Here is a 23,540-nt window from a genome sequence, read left to right as displayed (position 1 = left end):
GACATTTGGAAGATGTGCCTTGGATGTGCTTGTGTGTCCTTATGTGTTTTGGAAAGTTTTACGTGTTCATTTTGGTTGAAATTGATGTTGGAGGTTCCTATAACCTAGATGAACATGTATAGCGGTTCAAAGTCTAGGTACGACTCCACCTAGGACACACAAAGGGTCCTTGAAAAGGACCCAAGATTTGGCAACAACGCTGCCAAGATAGGCCTAATCAACGCCCATCACCTACGTCCAGTAGGTGGGATGACACCCTATCATTTGTAGACGTAGCTCCACCCTTAGTGGTGGGATCTTATCCCCTAATGAATCCAGTCTCTGAACCAAACAACTCCCAATAGGACGGGCCGTCATTCAGTCGATGCCCAGTAGTTGAGGTCCATCGTTTGGTCCCTCAAGACCCTTTATTCAAATATTCAAAAACCCTCCCTCAAGAACGAACTCTCCCAAACCCCATAGAAGCTAAAACTCAAGGAAGGGATAGAAAGGCTAGTTGTGGACATTCTATTCATCAAATTTTTGTTTGTTTATTGCCTTGTAGGTATGGTAGTCATCCTTAAACTTCTTTTATTCAAGGAGCCACTTCAAAGATACTTCGAAAAGGGTTTCAAACTTCAAACTTCTTTGTTCCTTGACTCTAAGTATGGATCTCTACATGAAAGTGTTTTAATGGTTAATATGAGTTGTTTTTAGTGTTAAATTATTATTTAAATCTCAAAATCACAATGAAACCGTGTTTATGTTTTTATCAACTTTTTAGCTTATGAAATGGGTTTAAATAGCATGATTAGAAAAGGTTAGAGTTATGGTTTATTTATGTTATTTTTTCATTTAGCTACTAACATAAGGGATATTTTGTGATGAATTATTGGAGAAATTGTGAATAGGTTGTGAAATCTTGTATGAACGATGTGTTGGTTATGTTGTTTAGTCTTTATTGTGAAATGCTTTGAGTGGTATGGTCCACCTTTGGTGGCGGTGTTTTGCTTGAAGGCATATAATATGAAGGCATAGAATGTGATGTAAAGAAATGACAATGTTGATGTTCATGTTGATATGCTTATTGAAGCTTTAATTGTATGTATTGTAGATAGTATGTTAAATTAAGTATGTGAATATGAGAAGCATGTTAAGGTGTGAAATGTGATGAATGAAGATGCAAGCATGTTTGAAAGTCAATGATATGAGAATGGTGATTATGTGAAAAAGGGTCCTCACATATACACACACACTCACACTTGAAATGAATGAATGAATTTAATGAATGTGAACGGGGGATTTTAGGGTGGACACTTATCGTAGTAGAGATGAAGTATCTAGACCTTTCCCTACTCTTCCCAAAAGACTAAATGAATTAAGTTAATGAATGTGAATGGGGGATTGTATGGTGGACATATATCATGAGTAGAGATGAAGTGTTTAGACATTTCCCTACTCTTTCTAAAAGACTAAATGAATGTAAAGGGGAATTTTGGGGTGAACACTCTTGGTGAGTTGAGATAAAGTGTTTAATAGCAATCTCACTAATCCCAAGAGCTTTCTAAAATATGTTGGAGGTTGGATACCCTTCTTGAGTTGAGATATGGTGTTCCAAAGTAACCTCTAGGGATAAGCACCCTTCGTGAGTTGAGATGAGGATAGTAAATAAATGGTTAAGACTCCGTGGGGGAGTTATGCTTAGTTCTGAGAGGTTATGAAGAAGAGGTGGTTACACTTCGTGAGTTGAGATGTTGTACCTAATGTACATCATGAGATGAGTAATCCTCGTGAGTAGAGAGTGAGTTAGTTAGAAGCGATCTCCTTATCCCTTAACTATGCACCCACAAAGGTCTAGCTATTGGAGATTCCATGTAAAGGCTAAAAGAATGACCCTACCTTAGGCAAGTGGGGATCCCTCATCCGATAGGGGTTAATATTGGGATTTCATGTCTAGCTCTCATGGTCTATGTCAGCTAAAGCCATCCCGCACAAATTAATTAAATGAACTAAGTCTTCTAAAGAGTGTACTACTTAGGGTTGGTGGTGGTATGTGACGCTATATATCCATTGCACGAGTAGGCAATTGAAAAGGATGTCTTGGTGTATTTTTATATGCAATGTATGAATGAGTTATTAATGATGTAAATTAAGTTATGTGACCTAATGACTTATGATAAGAAAGCATGTTAAAGTCATGTATTGTATGATGAAGTTTATGAATGATGAACGTGGTGTGCCTAAGCTCATGGAATCGTCAAGGAGCACATTGTGGGCGTACTAGTATGGGATTCTACTCTCATATTGCACTTTGGGTAACTTGGAAGTCCAGTTGGGGAAAGGGAAGTTATGTGAAGTTCTAAATGCAAGTAAGCCTATGGTAGGTGGTCTTGAGGATCACTTAGGTGTGCATTGAAGTGATTGTATGCATGATTGTTCATGTCTTATCTTAGTGAATCTTAGAATAACCTTGGTTAGGGAAACTTCTAAGAAAATGAGTTCACTGTGACTTATAGGGTTGAGCTTATTGTAGTGTTTATTGAGTTCACTGTAAAGTGGTCTTTTGTGCTAAAATTGTGGGACCCTTATTCTATGTGATAAATGATAATCCATAATTTACTTTAATCCTATATTAATGAAGGTTTTACTTATTAGCATGAAAACATATTTCTACTAAAATGTCCTCTTTTGCATAATTTTGCATAATGCCATACTTAGTACAATGTTTGTACTAGCCCCATACTTTTCGATAGTCTATACGTATAGGTTGGAGGCAAGTTGAAGGTTAGAAAGAAAGCTTGAGAATCAAATCTCTCAAGACTAAGTATGTCCTCATATATTAGAGGGCACAATTTTTATTTCGTTAGTTATTGTATTAGATTTATTACGTATTTTCTTTCAATGTAAAAGGGTCGTGTCCATAAGATATTTAAGTTGTGTCTTTAAGTTGGCTTGTGACGACGAGACTACTCTTTGGTATTTATAAAAGATATTTTGCTTATTATTATTTATATCAGGTAGAATAGTCTGGTGGACCCTCGTACTTGTATCGGATTGTATTATGGACTCTCCTACTTAGCTTTTTGTCATCTGGACTCCTGAACTTAACCAAAATGAGATTTTTAAATCCCTCTAACCATGTGTGTATCTCACTCTCCCTTACATAGATGACATGTTATATCTATGTCATATATATTAATGCCAAGCCATAATTTTCTTCATAATAATTTTTAATTATTAGTAAAAAATTTAAATAAAAGACAGATTTAAATAAATCTATTTTATCAAATAAAATAAAATTATTATTTTTGTACACATTTCCTCCACATTCCCTAACCCACCATCATTGTCAAAAATCAACCATCTCCATATCCCCATTTTTTTCTTCTTCGATTTTTTCACAATCCAGTAACCTGATCAATTCATGAAACTACTTCACTCCCGTCTAGTACCATTTTAATTTATTATTGACATTTATAATCCACCCTATTTTCACTATTTCACCACCAAGCCGGCCTAGTAAAACCCATTAGAATCATATTGTAAAACCCAATATAGCATTTCCGATTTTTCGGCATAGATAGCAATAAAAACTGGTCCGAACAAGGTAGAGGATCTCGTCGATGCCGGAGAAACGATGGAGCCATTGCATCGTCTCCATTTTTTACAGCGGCGTCCATTTGTGCCGGCGTCATCACCTTTTCTACCGGCGAGATCAAAGTAACAACAACTTAAGTCATCTAACAACCACAGTGACAACAACCAAGCCACCTAACAACCACATCTAACCAAACTTTTCATAATCCAATGCTAAATACTATTCACACCGCAAATTGCTTATAAATATAAGAATAATTTTGACACCAAAAAAGGTTAAGTTACTCATTAGAGATATCAACAACTTCACTAATTTTTGATTTATTTTCTCATTATATTCAAATTTTTTTCCCAATTTTCATTTTTTATGTAGGGTAACAAAAAAAAAAAAAAGAAAAACAAGAAAGAAGTTGAAAAGGAGCAAAGAAAGGCAGAAAGATAGAAATAGAGGTATGGGAGGGGAAAAAGAGGAAAGTGATGATTGAAGAGGAAAAAAATAGGGATGGGTGGGGGAAAGAAGAAAAAAGTGAAAGAAAAATGAAGATAAATAACTATAGGGTGTGGATAAGAAAGAAAAATAGGCTGGGGTCGGAATGACTGGAAAAAAGGTAGTGTGGGGAAGAAGATGGAGGTAGTGTGGGGAAGAAGATGGAGTTTTTCATTTTTAAATTTTTTAAGAAAATAATTTTAATAACTTAAAAGTAAAAGTTGAAATTTCAAATATCATGTTCACTTGCCTTTGCAGGCGTGAGACTACATTCTCTTGCCAACAATGGTCAGAGGGATTTAATATATTGTTTTATGTTGAGTATAAGGGTCGAGATGAAAAAAAGCTAAGTAGAAGAGTCCATAATACAATGCAATACAAGTACGAGGGTCCACCAGACTATTCTGCCTTAATATCATGAAAAGTTTTAATTCCGCACTACTTTTCATGTCTTATGTAATGAATGATAATAAAAAGGCTAGTACAAGACCTCCAAAAGTTCAAGTACACAATTGTTCCGACCCAAACGTTGCCCTAACTTCTAGGGGGTACATTCAAGATGTGACATATTTACTCTAATTTGTCGGGACGACATAATTCTTCCAGCTACTTTGGGTGTGGCCATGTCTGCAAGAACATTGAAAAATAGTTAGAACAAAAGTACAGATGCAGAAAATGCATCGCCAAAATAATTAGCGAATCGCGCAAATACTTGGGCAATCTGCCGAATAAAGTGCAAACATGGTATAAAGGTGCTGACAAAAAGGCGAACATGAGTAATTTCAGGAAGCACCAAATGCATTCGATGGCTTCAGATTTTCTGCCGAAAGTTATTGAGTCTTCCATCATTTATCATGTAACTAAAGGCGAGATGGGGACATAAAGTGAATCACTAAGTGGTTCAGCGAGCTCGACCCAGCTCACCAAACATCCCAACATGCCTATTTCCCACCCAACTTCCCCAATTGAACTCTGTAACCCTTAAAAATAAAATCAAATCATACACCACCTAAATTAAGGTTTGACCTAGGACTTATTACGCACATCCCATGTTAGTTATCTATTCTAAGGCACAATATTCAGGAATCAAACATTTTACTCATTATGGTCAAAATAATTTAACCCCAAAATAGGTAAGCAACAATTCTAATCCCACCAAACAGACCTAACACACAACAACAAGATAATGCTATTACATTTGAGTACAAAATTCAATAAAAGGGACTTATGGTGCGGGAACAAACCTTTTGGTCTGATTAGGATTTACTCGAGATGCAAGGCGGCAATGCGATCCAAATGAACAATTTGACATTTAAAATATTCTAAGATGCAAGAAATATGACTACTAGACTGTGAGTGTGGGTTTATGAAAAGGGACAAAGTGAGGAAAGTAAATTAAATGGAACTTCTAAACATGTGGCTTGTGACCGTCCGATTTCTTCTTATTCGATGACGTTAGTTGATTTCGCCTAATCACTCGTTGAAGCACTGAATATATAATTTCTTCGCCAAATATAACAGGATTTTTAAGTTAATGTGGGAATCACATCAACAATGTTTGTTGAGATCGCCACTGGATTGGCTAGGCACTGACGAAATTCTCACTTCGCCAAGTTTTACACACTCAACCTTTAAGATGTATTGAATCAAACAAGGGCAATGATCAGACACGCCAAACTTGTAAAGGATTAACCAAAAAGAAATGTGGCTCGCCTACATACATCTTTTCAAACATTTCCCTTACTCAATCTGTACAAACAACACACTTTTATTTTATCAAGATATCAAAAATCAAGTAATGGTTCCTCCCAAACAATGCCATAGTTAACATCGTGGCACAACGTATGTTGTTCTGTTAAGCTTCATTTTTATGGTTTCCTGCACCATCACCATGAGAATCCATGCTTTCTTGCGAGTTAAACTGTAGCCACTCTTGAACCATGAGATTCTCATGCACTTGGACAGCTTTGTAATGAGAGCAAATCATTCATTTCATCCCTTCAATGTTCGGTCACCTTCAAGAGAATGGTTGAAAGTATTCCCTTAATGTGTTTCACCTCATGATACTTGAGTCTCTTTCTCTCACTGGGGAGGTGGTATATGTATCTTTCCTCCTGTTCTAGGCTTCGACCTTCATCATCCTCTTTGCCAAATAATCAATCTGAGTATAACGTGGGTAGAATAAAGTCTAATACTACCTCTAGGTTCATTTTAGCCACATCGTCGAGTAGTTGAACTGCTGCTGAGTATTGATGCTTTCCAAGACCACTCGGAACAAGATTGTTAACCAGTCTCTTGGTTATGAGGCGGAGACCTCGGTAGAAACAATCAATGAGTATTATGTAAGGAAAGTTATGACTCAGGTATTGAGTAATTATTCCTTTAAACGTAGCCCAGGACTGGTGAATCCTTTCACCCTCCAATTGTTTGAAGGTTAGAATTTTTCCCGACTTACCATTACATCTAGTGTAGGCCATTCAAGTTTTTTGCATGTAGCACATTACATACTCACCTTAAACATTAACAATCAAAATAGAAACAAAGCTTAAAATAAGGTTAGTAGAAACTCTAACTAAAAAGAACAGAAATCAAAATTTAACTACATCTTTGCATAACACCACTGCCCGACATCGACACTATTTTGATGCTTATAGTGACCAACGATACTAACCTACGGTATGAATGTCTACGATCATCAATAGTTTAGTAACCCAACCATGGGTTGGGGTCGGGGTCATGTCCCAAGGGAGTGGTTTCGAGATGATGTAGTCAACTAGAATTTTATTCTTATTAGTCTTATCTAAAGAAATTAAGAAATAATAACATTACATGTCAAAGGAGTGAAACCAAAGGTCAAATAACGAATGAAGGTTTTGTCACAAGTATAGGTAGTTTGGTATATGCTTTCGATAGGAAATTTGCAAGATAATGGTTACTAGGTTAAGCGTTAGGTGGAAATACGTTCCCTCTCGGGCAACTTACCCCATTTCCAATATGTTCCTCCTGGACACCCATTTCCCGCATGAAGACAAGCCTATGCTTTAACCCACTCGCTTTCTCGATCTGAGTAATAGGATATTGGACTAGGGCTCACCCTCTCAGGCTGAACCTCTTGTCGACCACTTCTTAGGCCATTAGTCTAGTGGTCTTGGTTTCGCAACTTCCCTCTCGGGCAAGCTTAAAACAGATGGGTTAGGTTGTATTTGCAACTACAAACCTATTATGTTAAGCCATAACAACTAGGTGAAATCACCATTAAAATAAATTGATCCTATATGCAAGCAATACCCTACTAGAATATCAAGTCATATTTTTTATACCACACCCCAAGAATAGGGATTCTTAGCCACGCATCAAGCTATAACAAATTACACCTAAAATGATAATGAGATCAGATGGATATAAGAAATTAAACCTTAATAGTGAGAAAAGGAAGAAAAATACAGAAGACTCACTTCCATCTTGGGGAAGATGAAACCCTTCGTTCTTTAAGTCCCCCACAAAACCCTCTCTAAACTTGAGATGAAGTTCTGAAAAAATTAATAACAATGTTCGGACTCTTAATATAACACCTACAACTAGTATTTATAGGTTTATGATTAAGTGTTGATTCGGCGAGGCTAGCCGTGATCACCGAATGACTCGGAGATATGCCCTTCTTCTGGTTAATCATCTTTTGTGCTATGCCTTCAACATGGTTGTGACCTGAATCATGGGGTGGCATATGTCTGCTTTGCAGAAATTTATGGCGACACGCAGAGTTCTTCTTTCATCGCCTTTAGATCCACTTCCTTAAGGGCTTTACGTATTGTAACAAAAGGTAGAGTTCTTCGCTTCTGTGATTCTCCAAGTGTGATTGGCGAGGCTCAGGCTTCAGTTGTTACGTTCTTTTGTCTTTTTTGTTCCCTTTTTCTCGTAAGTGTCCATGCTTCTACTAAAACTTCAAATACCTTCGACTTAAGAATTTTCATCATATATTGAGACTAAATAAGCATTTGAGAACACTATTTCTAAAAATAAATCCCCAAATGAGTCCAATTGGTGGCTAATCAGTTGGGTCCAATTATCAAACCACACACTAGTATGTCCTTTTCTAGGTTCCCACCAGACCTCTTGATAAAAGAAATCCTTATCTTGTAACATAGCTCTCCAGACTTGAGATCCTACTTTCAAGTCCACCAATTGTGGCCTTTATCTTTTACTGTACTTATTTTACATAAAATTTTTCCATATGGTATTTTCGTTTATAAAATTCCACCACATCCTAGAAATAAAGCTTTGGAGACAAGAAATAAAGATGTAAAACCTAAACCTTACTCCTCATTGGGAAGAAAACTATCCCCCCACGCTACCTAGTGAGTTTCTCTTCCTTGTTCTTGAATTTTGCAAAAGATTTATGAATATAATCAATGATACATTTAGGAGGCCTGATAGCTTAGATGAGGTAGACATGAATGCTATACATGGTTAATCAGTAGTTGCCCCCATAAGATAGAAGTTTCCCTTTCCACATTTGATGTTTATTCTAAATCTTTTTGATGGGTTCTTCGAAATGAATCTTCTTTTTCTGATAAAAGACAATAGGACAACCCAAGTAAGTTAAAGGAAAACTCCCTTTGCATAAATCTTTGATTTCCTCCACCATTTGAACAGAACTATGAGCAACTTTATTAAACAAGTAAAAGAAACTTTTTATTTGTTTTAAGTTGTCCTGATGGTTGTTCATACATTGTAAATGTTTGAATTATCAACTGGAGAGAACTCTTATCAGCATAGGCAAAAATAATTGTAGTGTTAGCATAGGATAAGTGATTCATTAGTTCTCTCCATTTAGGAAGACCTTATTCTCTATATACATCTTCCAGGTATAGTTGATTTACAGCTCTAGTTAATAGCTTAGCAGTGAATATACACAAAGTAGGAGATAGAGGATCTCCTTGTTTAACCGCCGTTGGTAAATGAATAAAACATGTGCTAGTTTATGAATTAATAAATAGTACCAATCATTAGCAATAATGCTCCTTCTTCTGCAATTAAATTTTCTGATTGTGCCAATGAGCCGTCGGATTTAGTAATTTTCCTTATGTAAAGTGTCTTTCTTCTTCCTCTATGAAATAATTTATTGTTCATGTCCCCTTCCTCAAACCATTGCACACTAGCTTTTTGTCTACAAAACTCTTCTTCAAAGTGTACAAAAACCTTTCAGCTCTGCATGAGCCGTATGAAGAATACTTATGATAACGATAGATGGATCGTCAAGAAATACTTGCTTTTTCAATTTCTATCTCTTCTATAATTGCTTGTTGTTTAAAAATATCCCCAATTTTTTCTTTACTCCACTAGGATAATGCTTTATTTGTCCTCTTTTGTTTTTGCTTCAGCTATACAAAAATATCATCTAAACTCTTAACCACCCAATTATGTTACACCACTTTTTCGAAATCTTTTCTTTCAGTCCAAAACATGGGAAACCTAAAGGTTTTACAATATTGAATGTTTTTTATTGTGGGAATAAATTTTTTCTTACAGAATTTTGAGAATTTTTCAATGAACTAGACCCATGTATACGTAATGATATTAAGATATATAGTATTGGTGGATCTACATCAACATCCAAGAAGGACAAAGTTACATTTGTTGGGTTTTTAAAGGTGTGAATGGAAAATGAAGAGTTGCAACTTTTATGAATAGTTGTGACTTCTATGAATACTAATGACTTTAATGAAGAGTTGTGACTTTTATGGAAAGTTGTGACTTTTACGAAAAGTTGTGACTTTTATGAAAGGTTGTGACCTTTCTGAAAGATTGTGACTTTTTCAAAGGTTTGTGACCTTTACAATAAGGCACAATAAGAACCTTTTAACACATAAATTGAGGGATGTCCTCTCATCTTAGTTGAACAAATTTTTCTGGACTTCTTCGGCTACTACTAAATCTAGTCTTCTACGGGTACTTTAGTACCGTAGAGTGGTTTGCTGATTTCATGGTTTTAGGTACCGATACATTAGTGAATAATATCGTTCAATCCTAGGAGGATATATTCCATTAACATCGGGTGCTTGAGGGTAAAAATTTTCTTAAGAAGACACTGTGCATTCAGTAGACTCGATATTTTTTCATTGAGAAAAGTTTTTTTTATATTTTTTCAAATATGTTTCTGATTCTATTTTCTCCGCCTGCTTTAATTTTCTAGTTTGAAAATATGTTTTAAACTATTTTGTTTGTTATCAAGTTCTTCAAGTTTTATTAGTTTCTTATGAATACAAAATTAAACAACAATCATAAGGAAATTATTTTACTCTTGGTATTTCTCTTGTTCTTATGATTGAGAGAAACAAATTATGGAAGTAGAAGATTAATACATTACTTCTCTAGAATTTGGTGCTTTGTTTATAAAGGTTGAACTGAGAATATACTAGAATAATTGGTGGTATTTCGGTTAAATATTACACTAGGTAACCTTCTTATTATTTATCTAAGGAGGAAAACAGTTTCTAAAAGTTTACAATTTTGATATTTATCCTGTCTGTCTGTGGAGAAGATATGCAAACCATATGATTTTTGAATGAATATTCCTTGTCAAACAATGTTGTCTTTAAAATTGTTAATGCTCATTTTTATTTGATAGCATCGTATGTCAAATTGTTATAGTTGGAAGACTATTTGAAAAGAAAAACATATCTATGTAATATTCTAAGAATATGTTTAATTCTATTTGGAGACTAAAACAAACTTTTGTATTTTTGTACCCCATGTGAAATTTGATTGTGAATGATTTTTGTACAGTAAAAACTTTTGTAGTTTTCTACTCTGGATAAATTAGATTATGCAATTGATTTGAAGAAAATAAAAACTTCACATAGTAAGTCAATGTTGGACTTTTGACTTTCCATAAACTTCATTATATAGAAACAAATTGTACAAAAAAAATTGGTCTTTGTTGTTAGTATTCTAAATACTAAGTGGTATGTCTATTTGTGATTGAGGAAAAATGTCAGTGACTTGGAATTTGTGATTTTGTGCCTCTTTGCAATGAACTTTGACATTGTGTAAAGATTGTCAAATGAAATTGAATCACTATAATCTTTTTTTGTAGACTAATATATTCAAAAGAGGTTTTATGATACCAAGGACACTTTGATAACATGGGAAAAAATGTTGAAAAACAATTTTCAAATACTTTAAAAATATTTTTGAGATCATGTTATAAATGTGGACAAAGATAAATTAGATAGAAAGTATAATTTAAATTTGGAGCACAAGATAAGAAATTTGATGATACTTTTGTATTATATTAGACCCATAAAAGTCATGGAGTATATTTGATATTGTGGCCGTTGAGTTTCTCTTTTAATAATATATGGTTTGGTAACATAAAATTACCAAATTATATTATACTTGTTTAAAATGAGTGAGTTCTTTTATGAGAAAGGTACACTTAAAATGTTGTGACTTTTCATGAAAATATATCTTTATTAAAGATATATATATGTAAAAACATGAATTTTGTGTTGTCTTTATTGGACCCGATGAAACATTATTCATGGGTAGTTCTATAACAATTAAATTGAATGTTATGGAAAGGTCCTTCCAATAAGAACATTTGACAAGGTGATGACTCTAATAATATTTGTATCACACAAAATTGTAAGAAATAGGAACAAATATTTGTGAGGAAAAACTACCTCGCAAAGTGATTTTCAAACTCAATATTTTAATTTTTTCCTACTTGCTTGAGTCAAACTATTTGTAACATGAACACTTGGGGGAATGTCAATTACAAAACCTTAAAAGTAAAACTGATCAGCTTAGATTTTTTTTCTAACTTTGAGTGCAAAAATGTCAAGTTTATGTGAAATTTATGTATGCTTAACATTTTTATAAATCTGTTGAAAGGAATTCTAATCCCTTAGAGTTAATTTACACTGACATTTGTGATATAAAGATAACACCAGGCCGTGGTGGGAAAATGTATCTCATACCTTTCGTTTACAATTGCATGAGAACTAACTATTTCTATTTGATGAATGTAAACGATGATGCAAAACAAACGTCTAAACTATATAATAACGAAGTTGAAAATTAATTGGGAGAAAGATAAGAAGTGATAAGGATGGAGAGTATAAATCTCCTTGTGGAGACATATGTTTGGAAACTGAAATTATTCATCAAACTGCCGCCCTATTCACCTCAATCTAAGAAAAACCAAACTTTGAAATACATGATGGATGAATTATTTATAAGTTCAGGTTTACCAGAAAATGTGTGTGGAGGAACTATCCTTACTTCAAAAGGGAATAATAAAAAGATTTGTCTTTTCATAAAGAAAGCAATTTTGTTTGTTTAGGACATAATCTATTCAGTATGAGTAAAGGAAAGGACGGAAATGTAACTTGAAATATTTTGACTGTGGGGTGTCTAGCAAAAGACCAAGTTCCTATTCCTAAAAGGATTAAAATAGGATCTACTGAAGGGTCTAAAAACCTTAGAAAAAGGGGGAAGGTACTAAATAAAGATATTTAGAGGCGTAGTAAATGTCAAAGGACATCTACTTCCTTCAGATATGAATTTGTAACATTTTTTATGTCTTATATAGATTCATCCTTTCGGAAAGATGGTGTCAATAGTGAGATTAATTCAATCGTGAGCAACCATATTGTAATTTATTTGATTTTTTCCATGAAAATAAACCTTTTGGTTCAGAATGAATCTTAGATGGAAAATGTAAGGTGATGGAACTATTTATAAATACAAAGCAAGACTTTTTGTGAAAGGTTGTAGACAAAAATAAGGTTTTTATTGTGTCAAGACATACTCATCATTAACTATAATTATATTCATTCAGATGTTAATTACATTAGCTACGATATATGATCTCCAAATTCATCAAATGTATGTGAAAATAATTTTCATAAATGGAGAATTGTAGGAAGAAATTTACATGGAACAACTCGAAGGTTTGTTCTTGGTAAAGAAAAGAAAATGTGTGAACTTGTTAAGTCACTTTATGGACTAAAACAAGCACCCAAACAATGACATAAGAAATTTGAGAAAACTTTGTTGATAAATTTTATTTAAGAATGATAAAAGTGATAATTTTTTTATATTAAAATAACAAGGTCATTGTTTGTATAGTGGTGATATATATTGATCATCAATAGAGACACTAATGACATAAGTTCTAAAGATCGTGGATTTACTGATGTTATTTTAGGTATAAGAATCCTTAGAACTCCAAGAAGTTTAGTATAGTCACGTTCTCATTAGATTGAAACGATACTTGACTAGTTCAAATATTTGAATTTTAATATTGTCAGGACTCCATTAATGTGAGATTTTCACTTCAATCAATAAAGGTAAAAGTGACTCACAATTGGATTATGCTACAGTGTTGAGAAGTATGAGGTATATCATAAAGAGTACGCGATTACATATATCATGTGCTATTACTCAATCAAATTCATTGGACGACAATGAAAAGTGTTTTGGTGTATTTAATATATACTTAAGCATATTTCTTGCATTATACAAATATCCTACAATATTGAAAGGATATAGTGATGCATACTTGATCACCAGAATCAAATGAAGTAAAATTCACGAGTCGATATATTTACTCTTGGTGGAGAGGCATTCTCTTTGAAATTTTCCAAACAGACATGTATCCCAATATCTAAAATTATCTTTGAGCTAGGTTCTCTAGAGAAGGCCGATGATTTCGTTGAAAGACACTGGAATTTCTTGATAGATTTTCTTTTTGTCCCAAACCATTCGCATCAGTTAGATTGTCAAGATGAAATAGGTAGGGCATGAATCATGATGTATAATAGAAAGTCTCATTCTATAATACATTGACATGATATCGTTAGAAAACTACTCTGTAGTGGAATATCGCAATTGACTAAATAAAGTCAAAGGATAATGTGTCGGATACACTTAAAAGAAGGCATAACTAGAGAGAAATATGAAATATCATATAAGGGAATGGTTTTGTGGATTCGGACAAGTCCTCACGGAGGTAAATCTATCTAGCCAGAGATCCCAAAAGCTAGATTCAAGGACAAAAACAAAGTTGTAATTGACGGTTTGACATTGTCAACCAAGTCATTGCATTCTCATGATGAAGACAATGATCAGGAAAAAGGATACAACATTCACTAAGCTTGTTAATGAGTTAATAAAGCTTAAAGTTTTTAATGATTTTCCAAGTTTGGTAGATTTGACGAAATAGTGTATCTACGAGATAACACATTTGAAAATCTTCTATATTAGTGTAAGGTGTAAGCCGCTTCAAAGAGGATGATTGTGAAAATCCCATATTTCTATACTCTTATGGAACCAGGACGTGTTCATGGCTGAAACGAACAGAAGCATAAGAACTATAAACGGTAAAGGGTTAATTGTGTAACATATGGTTGTCTAGATATACACCAAAGCTCGTTTGTTCAAATATATCACATCTACTGATTAACTGATTATATCCAACATATGTTCACTATGGAATGTCCAAAGATAATCTACTTATCCAGATGCAATTAATTCTTGTTTGTAAAGTACACATACTTGTCTGTTTCTTTGTCTCGGAGTCATTCCCCATTCATGTGGCGGATTGTTGGATCTTAAAAGGTGTGAATGGAAAATGAAGAGTTGTGAATTTTATAATGAGACATGAATTATATGAAAAGTTGCGACTTCTATGAAGAGTTGCGAATTTTGTGAAGAGTTGTGACATTTATGAAAAGTTGCGACTTTTATGAAGAGTTGTGATTTTTATGAAAAGTTGCATTTTTAAAGAAAAGTTGTGACTTCAATGAAAAGTTGTGGCTTTTATTAAAGGTTGTGATCTTTTTGAAATATTTTGACTATTCCAAATGTTTGCGACCTTTCCAGTAAGGCACAATAAAAATTATTTCACACTACCCTTTATATCTACAAATTGAGGGTTTTTCTCTCATTTTAGTTGAATGAATTTTTCTGCATTTCTTCTACTACTACATAATTAGTCTTTTAAGGTTACTTCACTACCATTGAATTGTTCGCTACACCGTGGTTTTTGGTATTAATAAAAGGGTGAGTAAGATCATTCTATCTTGGGAGGATATATTGTATTAATCTTGGGTACTTGAGGAGAAAATTTTTCTTAAGGGGACACTGTGTATTCAGTGGGCTCGATTTTCTTTCTTTGTGTAAGATATATTTAAAATTTTTCGAATTTATTTCTAATTATATTTTCTCTATTAGTTTTAATTTTCTTGCTTGAAAATCTTTTTTAAATTTGTTTTTTCTTATGAAGTTCTTCAAAGTTTTTCTCTATTAACTTAGGAATACAAGATGAAAACAACATTTTCATTAAAATAAATTGGGAATCCATGAGAAAATTCAAGATTAAAAAATAGATATTAAAAAAAGAAGATGAAAAAAGGTACTTACGAGGCGGGATAATTCATCTAAAGAAGAAATGACTTGGAAGAACATAGGGTGAGAAATGTTAGTAGAAGAGTTCCTAAAAATGAAGAGTAATGGAACTTGTTTACCATGACCACAATTAAGCAATGGATAATTTTTTTTGAGGAATGATTTTGATAGGACTATGTGATGTGTGACTCATGAGCACTATGAGATGTGTGACACATGGAGACTATGTCTTCTGTAATTTACGAGGACCATATGATGCGTTTGACTTATGAGGCAAAAGAAAAACACAATACTAGTGTTTGACCATGATATCATGAAAGATTGCTCACCCTTGAATTTGAATATAGAGTGTCTCTCAACCGAGTCTCGTGTCATCTACCTAAATATGCCCTATATTAAATAAGAATATAGCAAGTGTAGTATTATTACACAATCCCAGTGTACTTTCATGATCATACAACCATTTCAAAAACATGAATGTAAATAAGAAACTACAGAATAATAAAACAAGTGAACACATATACCACACCCATAATGTATTATACATTTCGAATCACAAAGTCTTAAGTCTAGTGCATGAAACATGTCCCACGTGATAAAAAATTTGCATACTTAGCCCTCCCATGGAACCCATACTGTAATACAAACTCCCAATTTTTAGATAGAAAAATATTTTGATGATTTATATAAAAGGGAATACACGAAAGGAATAGATTGTGCCGACGTGTTCCTTTCTGTCAAACCCCAAGAAAGGAATAGGTTGCACCAACATGTTCTTTTTTGTCCATGTCTGACTGAGGAGGCTTACAAGGAAGAGCAAGCACATAATAAATAAACCAGTTATCATGGGATTCTGAATCTTTCAAGGAGTAGGAACCACAAAAAAGTTAATGAGTTAAAGATGAAGAAGGAAATATATTTGGGTTAATCCATAGGGCAATGTTTTCTCCAAATAAACCAACACATCTAAATTGAAAGTTACAAGCAAAATAAAATCAAATAAAATGAGTTCATATTTGAGTGATTATGATTACGTAGTGCATCCAACACAAGGAAACAATATTGAATAACCTAATAAACCTCATAATTTAGAGTTACTTCTCTAAAATAGGACTCTGGTCGGGTTATCACCAATTGAGGGTGAAGGAAGATGACATTCTAGAGAATGATTTTTCGAACTCAATATGGTCATTCTGACTTTTCGCTAATGTTATCTGGTTTGACTATTTATTGGGCGCATTTATGGACTTGATGAATAGAGTGTTTTGATAATATCTAGGCACGATTATGGTTGTGTTTATAATTGACATATTGATAGCCTAAGAAGTGAGGATGAGCATGTCGAGCATTTCGGATTGTGTTGAAAGTCCTCAAGGACCAACAACTATTTGCAAAGTTTAGAAAATATGAGTTTCGGTTGAGGTCTGTGGTGCCTCTTGGTAACATTGTTTCCAGTAGGAGTACTGAAGTAGATCCTAAGAAGATGAATGCGGTTAGGAGGTTGCCTAGACCTCTATCCCCTTAGGATATTCAATGTTTATAGGTTCTGTTGGTTATTATAGAAAGTTTATGGAAGGGTTTTTTGCGACTATCTCTCTGTTTGAAGGCATTCACTGAACAGAAAGTTAAAATGTTATTGTTAGTGATGAGTTGGGGATTTTTACTCATATAGGGCTTAATACTCGGGAAATTAGTATTCTGAGATCCTAATTTATTCTCATAACTAATTTAAAAATGTTAATATGCATCAGTTAAGGAAAAAGAGAGAGTCAAGGATACTATGAGGCAAATAAGAGTGGAAAAAAGCTGTAAAAGTTGAAGGAAGGCAAAGGTGGTACTAGCCAAAGCCACTTGGCGAGTCGCCGAGTGAACCTTCAGCTCGCCTAATGTGCGAGTTGGCCAGCCAATTTACAAGACCAACTTGGAGAACAGATTAGTAGTTCGGTGATGAGCCGAAGATATCGTCAATGCCGATCTCAATACCCAATAGTTATAGAAAAGAGATGAAAAAAAACAATGCCAAAAAGGAGAGAGTATAAGCACTCCGTGCATCGCTTGTCGAGTTTGCGATGTCACACCCTAAGCCTGCACCCTAGACGCGACTGACACTAGAGAACCGTTGCTTTCCCCCAAGGGTACCCTTTGCTATGCTCAATAGTCAGCAGAATACTTATTCAACATTAGATGAACTCAAAAGTAAAGGTTTTCTCAAACAGTCTCAAAATAGATAACTCAGAATATTTTAGAGAAAACATTCATTTGGCCAAAAGAGGAAACTCATGTCTACAACATTAACAATTGAAAACCAAACAAACTTCTCCAAACTCTATTGTCTATATATCATACAAATAATATGATAGACGGTATTAAAATACCCACGACATCTTAACAAAATTGAAAAACATAAAAGGGAATCCAATGGAAGAAACGAGGCTGATAAAAGCAACTTCGAAATGCAAGTGGTATCAACAGAGTGCCTTTTGATGACCTAGTTTACTTTTATCTGCATCATGAAAGATGCAGAATAAATGAAGCAGGCATGCAAGGGGATTTCTAAAACACATACATAAACTTTATCTGATAGAAGGGAAGAACATACTTGCCTCGTCTCAACTACACTCATCTGATAGATACTCAAGGATGCTCAAAGACACTCTAAGATACTAACGATACTAAAGATACTCAAATAGAAATACTTAAATGATTATAACACAACAAACAAAACATGTAGCATCAGAAATACTTAATTCATTATAAAACAACAAATAAGTTTGAGGTATAAAGAAAGCTTATAAAACATAAACAACAACTCAAAGTTTTTAAATATAAGTAATAACCCTTTACTATTATTTGGGAAATTCTCAAATCAACAACAATCACTATGAGCTATGTGATGATACAATGTCTCATCCACACTGCTAGAACTTCCCTATACCTTAGCGAAGTATAAGAGATTCTCAACTAAGTGGATTCACTATTCTATGCTTGTCAATGAGGAACTATCTATAAAGTATGACCTTTTACCCATGTTGGTATACATGGTTTATGATGACTTTGAGTTGTTTGAACTTGTCCCCATATCGGTTCTTTACACTACTCCCAATATCATAACACATTCTCATATGCATTAAAAAATTTCCTCATCCTCTACTTTTATATTATTACTCAAAAGATTCTCTTAAAATAGATGGTGATCAAAACTCCTCATGAATTCATTTGGAAATCAAGATTTCCTCTCGTTTTAAATGTAAAAGTATTTACTCATGGATATACTTAGTTTCCATGTATTCATTTTGAAAAATGAAACTCAACTCTCCTCATTATGATAATCAATTACTCAAGTCTTAAAACAATTTTAAAAGACTATGAAATACTTCTCAAAATGATTCAAAGAACTTCCTCAAACATTACTCTTAATTGTATCTGGAATTTGAATTATGAATTCAAGATTCATGACTTTGATATGAATGATCTCTCAAGTATTAATTAAGATTTTAAGTGTATATATAAGGTACATAACATTGGTATGATTCGAGGCAACTCACACAAAAAGAAGGTGTTACGACCCAAAGTACCCTTTAGGCGTAACCGGCGTCTTTGTCCTCAAAGAGGACTTAGACAAGCCCCTAGAATTCATCATAGAAACATCATAGGTAAAGAAAGTACATAATTTTTTTCAATATAACGAGGTATACTTAGACAAAACTAATATGGCTTGATGGGCGGTTCTATCCTAATAATTCATGAGGACTCATTAATTTACCTTAGAAAGATCCAAGTCTTCTTCTCCAATACAACCAATCTCCTCAATAACCGAACCTAAAATTTTTTGAAGAAAGGGAGAAAATATAAACCACATGTACTAACTATGACTTCTATGCATAAAAATCATCAATGCATGAGAAAAGGCCATTTCATCAAGATCACGCTTTCTATCAATTAGACTCAAGATGAAGATATATATAAGCATAATAAGTCAATTCAACATAATTTCAATCAAACCAAGTAAACAACCCAAGCAACACTTGTGCAATCCCAAGTATAAAGCCCCATAACCCTATCCAAAGCTATGTATCACATTAAGCTACCAACTTCATACTTGGAACACATTCTCATATTTTAATAAAATGCTTGATACATTAATACTACTCATATCTAATCAACATAATCATAATCCTAATCATAAGAGAACACTACTAGAACCATCCCTTAGGATCCCATATGTGCAATGTGTAAGAGAAGTCCTATACCCTCCCTCACACTATGTAGTTGCCTTTAAGACAACCCTAATAAGATTTCACATAATTAACTTATTAATTTACTTTTACATTAGGGAGATAAGTGAAATAACCTAAATTATACCATCTGAGCCACATGGAATCATATTCTACTCCCACAGCGAAAAGACAGGGTTAATACTTGCCTAAGCTGTAACCGTTCATATCTAGCTATCAAGGTGGATCTACTAAGCTAGAGTCTTATGTGGGCACATAGTTAAGGGTAAAGGAGATTCTTGCTAGAAACCTTGGCTTACTAGACGTGGAGGTTTCCATCTCATGAGACAACACATAACTAGGGAATCCAAACTTATGAACGTGAGAAAACCCATGTGGGAGGACGAACTTGACTTACGAACGTGAGAAAACCCATGTGGGAGGACGGACTTACTAAACGTGATACCTCCATCTCATTTACATGATTTTTCAATAATAAACATCTATTCCCTTTAGTAATCATCATACTCATCATACAAGATCGCTTTAGTCTCTTCTAGTCCCCTATGTGAACTTCTTATCATAATAGCTCATAGGAATTCATGAGTGAGAACTATCCTTTCACTTTAGAAACCACATAGCAGTGAGTAAACCTTTCACTTAACACTTTATTGTAATCATAAAAACTACTTTCAATATCACAATAATCTTATCTCAACATGCATACATAGCTCATGTCTGATTCAATGTCTTATTGTTAAGGATGAGGAATACCTAGCATCACATAAAAACCATACATCAGACATAGAAGCATTACTATCTCACTAACCCACATTCATACTTAAATTCAAGAAGTACCAATAAACATACATTCTTAGCCCCTTCAAGAACCTTCATACTTCAATTACCAAGAATACATAACCAATTGGATAAACAAGATAAATTCAAGAAGAAATTACATAATTAACAACAATGTATTCAAATCTAGATGTTCATAATCTTCACATTTCATCATATCAATTCAAGGTTTTCATGAAATTGGGGGGAAAGACATGGGTCTAGGGAAATATCATAAGAAATATCAATTAACCATAAATATATACTTAAACAACATTAATTCATCACAATTGATTCATAATTTCGTTTTTCGAAGAAGACCCATGTGAGAAGAAAAACCCTAGTTTTGGGATACTTAGAAATCATCTTATGAAGGTACCTCTTAGGGAAAAGAATCCCAAGAGTGAAAGAAACCATACAGTAAAGATGAAGAACCACGAAATTGAGTAGAAACTTGAAGAATTTTATCTTCTTCTTCAACCTTCAGAGCTTCTTCAATAGAGGATGAGTATTGAGAATGTTGAAAGAAGGGAGAGCTTTTGGGATTTGTTTTGGGGTTTTGATTTGAGTTAGTGATTGTGAGAGAAAACTTAAGGAAAATAAATTTATAACCCTCCCCTAAAATACGAAAAAGACACCTCACTTAAAATAACCATTTAGTGAAGTCAAACTCGAATTCAAATTTCAGATTTTTCGTCGGGAAACAAATTCGCATTGCGGATCTGCTCCCCCAAAATTTAAAAAAATAATTTTTGAACCAGAAAATTCTGCGATGTGTTTGATCGCAGACAAAGCTTTTGGCCTTGGGTGTTCCAATTCTGCGATGCGGACTGGCTCCCTCCATGCACAAAAGCTGCTGCCTCTTGGCAGCTTGCTTGGTCCAAAGTGGGGTCCCTTTGTGGACCCCTCGTGCGATCCTTGGGTGGTCGGATCGGTACATTTTAATCCTATATATATTATTTTAACTATTTCAAGCCTTTTTAAATGTTTTAGACTCCATACAACACTCCTAAACCTTACGAAGACTTAATGACGTTCACTAGTTAAATTTTGCTAGTTTTCGAATGTCATGGTCGTTTCTTAGCGTTTTGGTTCTAAAACTTCTTAGAAAAATTTAATACACTTTTTAGGTCTAAAATCATCATTAGTTATTTTGTGAATATCTAGTCTAGGTCATAGAATTTCTGGGGTGTTTTAATACTCCCCCAGTATGGAACATTCGTCCCCGAATGACACCTTCTGACCTTTAAAGGAAGAAAAGACTCAAGACTAGCAGCCCAACAACCAAAAATATATATCAAATGAGTCAAAGATCATTGGATGAATTCTCAACTCCTTTCAACATATAATTATAGCATTAACACATAGGAACTTAATCCACAACATATCACATACATACGCTCAACTTTCCATATCATAAAAGGAGGAACTACCTTCTCCATTTCAATGTGAGCTCCATATGAACATCAAGAATTGTCATGCAGATTTCTTATAAAAAAAACACCAATTATGCTCAACACAGCGTCGATGAATACTTATAGCACACCACATACTTAAGTGAAAGCCCACCATATGAAACACATTTCATGGAAAAGAAACAAAACTCAACTTAAGCATGAATTTCTACATCAATATGCACATATTAGAAAAAAATGATAAGTCCAATATTATTCACAATAATAATATAAAGAACTACTAACCTAAGCCCTGGGATAGGAGTTAAAGGGAAATACGTAAGGAGAGCGAGACTTCAGGACGGCCTCCACCTCCCATGTAGCTTCTTTAACAAGGTGGTTACTCCATAGAACTTTTACGGAGACAAGATCCTTATTCCTCAATTCTTAATTTGTCGATCAAGATCTCAACCGGGACCTCTTCACAAGAAAGGTCCTCTTTTACCCCTAAACCTTGCAAAGGAAAAATGGGAACCAGTTTCCCTATACACTTTTTGAGCATGGAAACATGGAATACTGGGTGAATCATGGCCAACTCTTTGGAAAATTTCAACTCATAGGCCACACTCTTGACTCTCTTCAAAATTTCATACGGCCCCACATACCGGGGACTAAGTTTCCCATTCTTTCCCAACCTCATCACCCCTTTCATGGATGAAATTTTCAAATAGACCCAATCTCCCACTTCAAATTCAAGTTCTTTCTTTCTATTGTCAGCATAAGATTTTTGCCAATATTGAGCCATTTTTAGTCCATCCCTTATAACATGAACCTTCTCGAGGGATTCATAAACTAAATTGGAACCAAGTAGAGCATACTCACCTACCTCATACCATCAAACCTGGGATCTACACCTCCTCCCATAAAGTTTCTCGAAGGGTGGCATAGAGATAGTCGAATGGTAGCCATTGTTGTAGGAGAATTCCATCAAAGGTAGTTGGTCATACCAATTACCTTTGAAGTCGATAAAGCACACCCTCAAAATATCTTCTACGGTTCGAATAGTGCGTTCAGCTTGACCATCCGACTTGGGATGAAATGCGGTACTAAGTTTCACTTTCGTACCAATCCCACTTTGTAAAGCCTTCCAAAACTGAGCGGTAAATTGAGGGTCTTTATCTGAAATGATGGATAAAGGGAATCCATGTATCTTCATTATTTCCTTGAGGTACAATTTGGAATAATCTTCCGCCGAATAAGTGACTTTGACGGGAAGAAAATGTGCCGACTCGGTAAATCTAGCCACAATGACCCATATGAGAGTCATGTTACCTTCAAGTACAAGGCAATCAAACGATGAAGTCAATGTTAATATCGTGCCAATTCCATATGGGAATATCTATATTTTTAGTTAAGCCACCCGACTTTTGATGTTTCGCTTTTACTTGTTGGCAATTTGGATACTTAGCAACAAAATCCACTATGTCCCTTTTCATACCATTCCACTGATAAGTTTCTCGTAAGTTGCAGTACATCTTTGTGGCTTCCGGGTGAATGGAATATAGGGATCCATGAGCCTCTTCCATGATCAATTCCCTCAATCCATCCACATCTGGT

Source organism: Solanum pennellii, chromosome 4 (assembly GCF_001406875.1).
Source record: "Solanum pennellii chromosome 4, SPENNV200".
NCBI classification, from domain to species: domain Eukaryota; kingdom Viridiplantae; phylum Streptophyta; class Magnoliopsida; order Solanales; family Solanaceae; genus Solanum; species Solanum pennellii.
Note: the sequence above shows the minus strand (reverse complement) of the source record.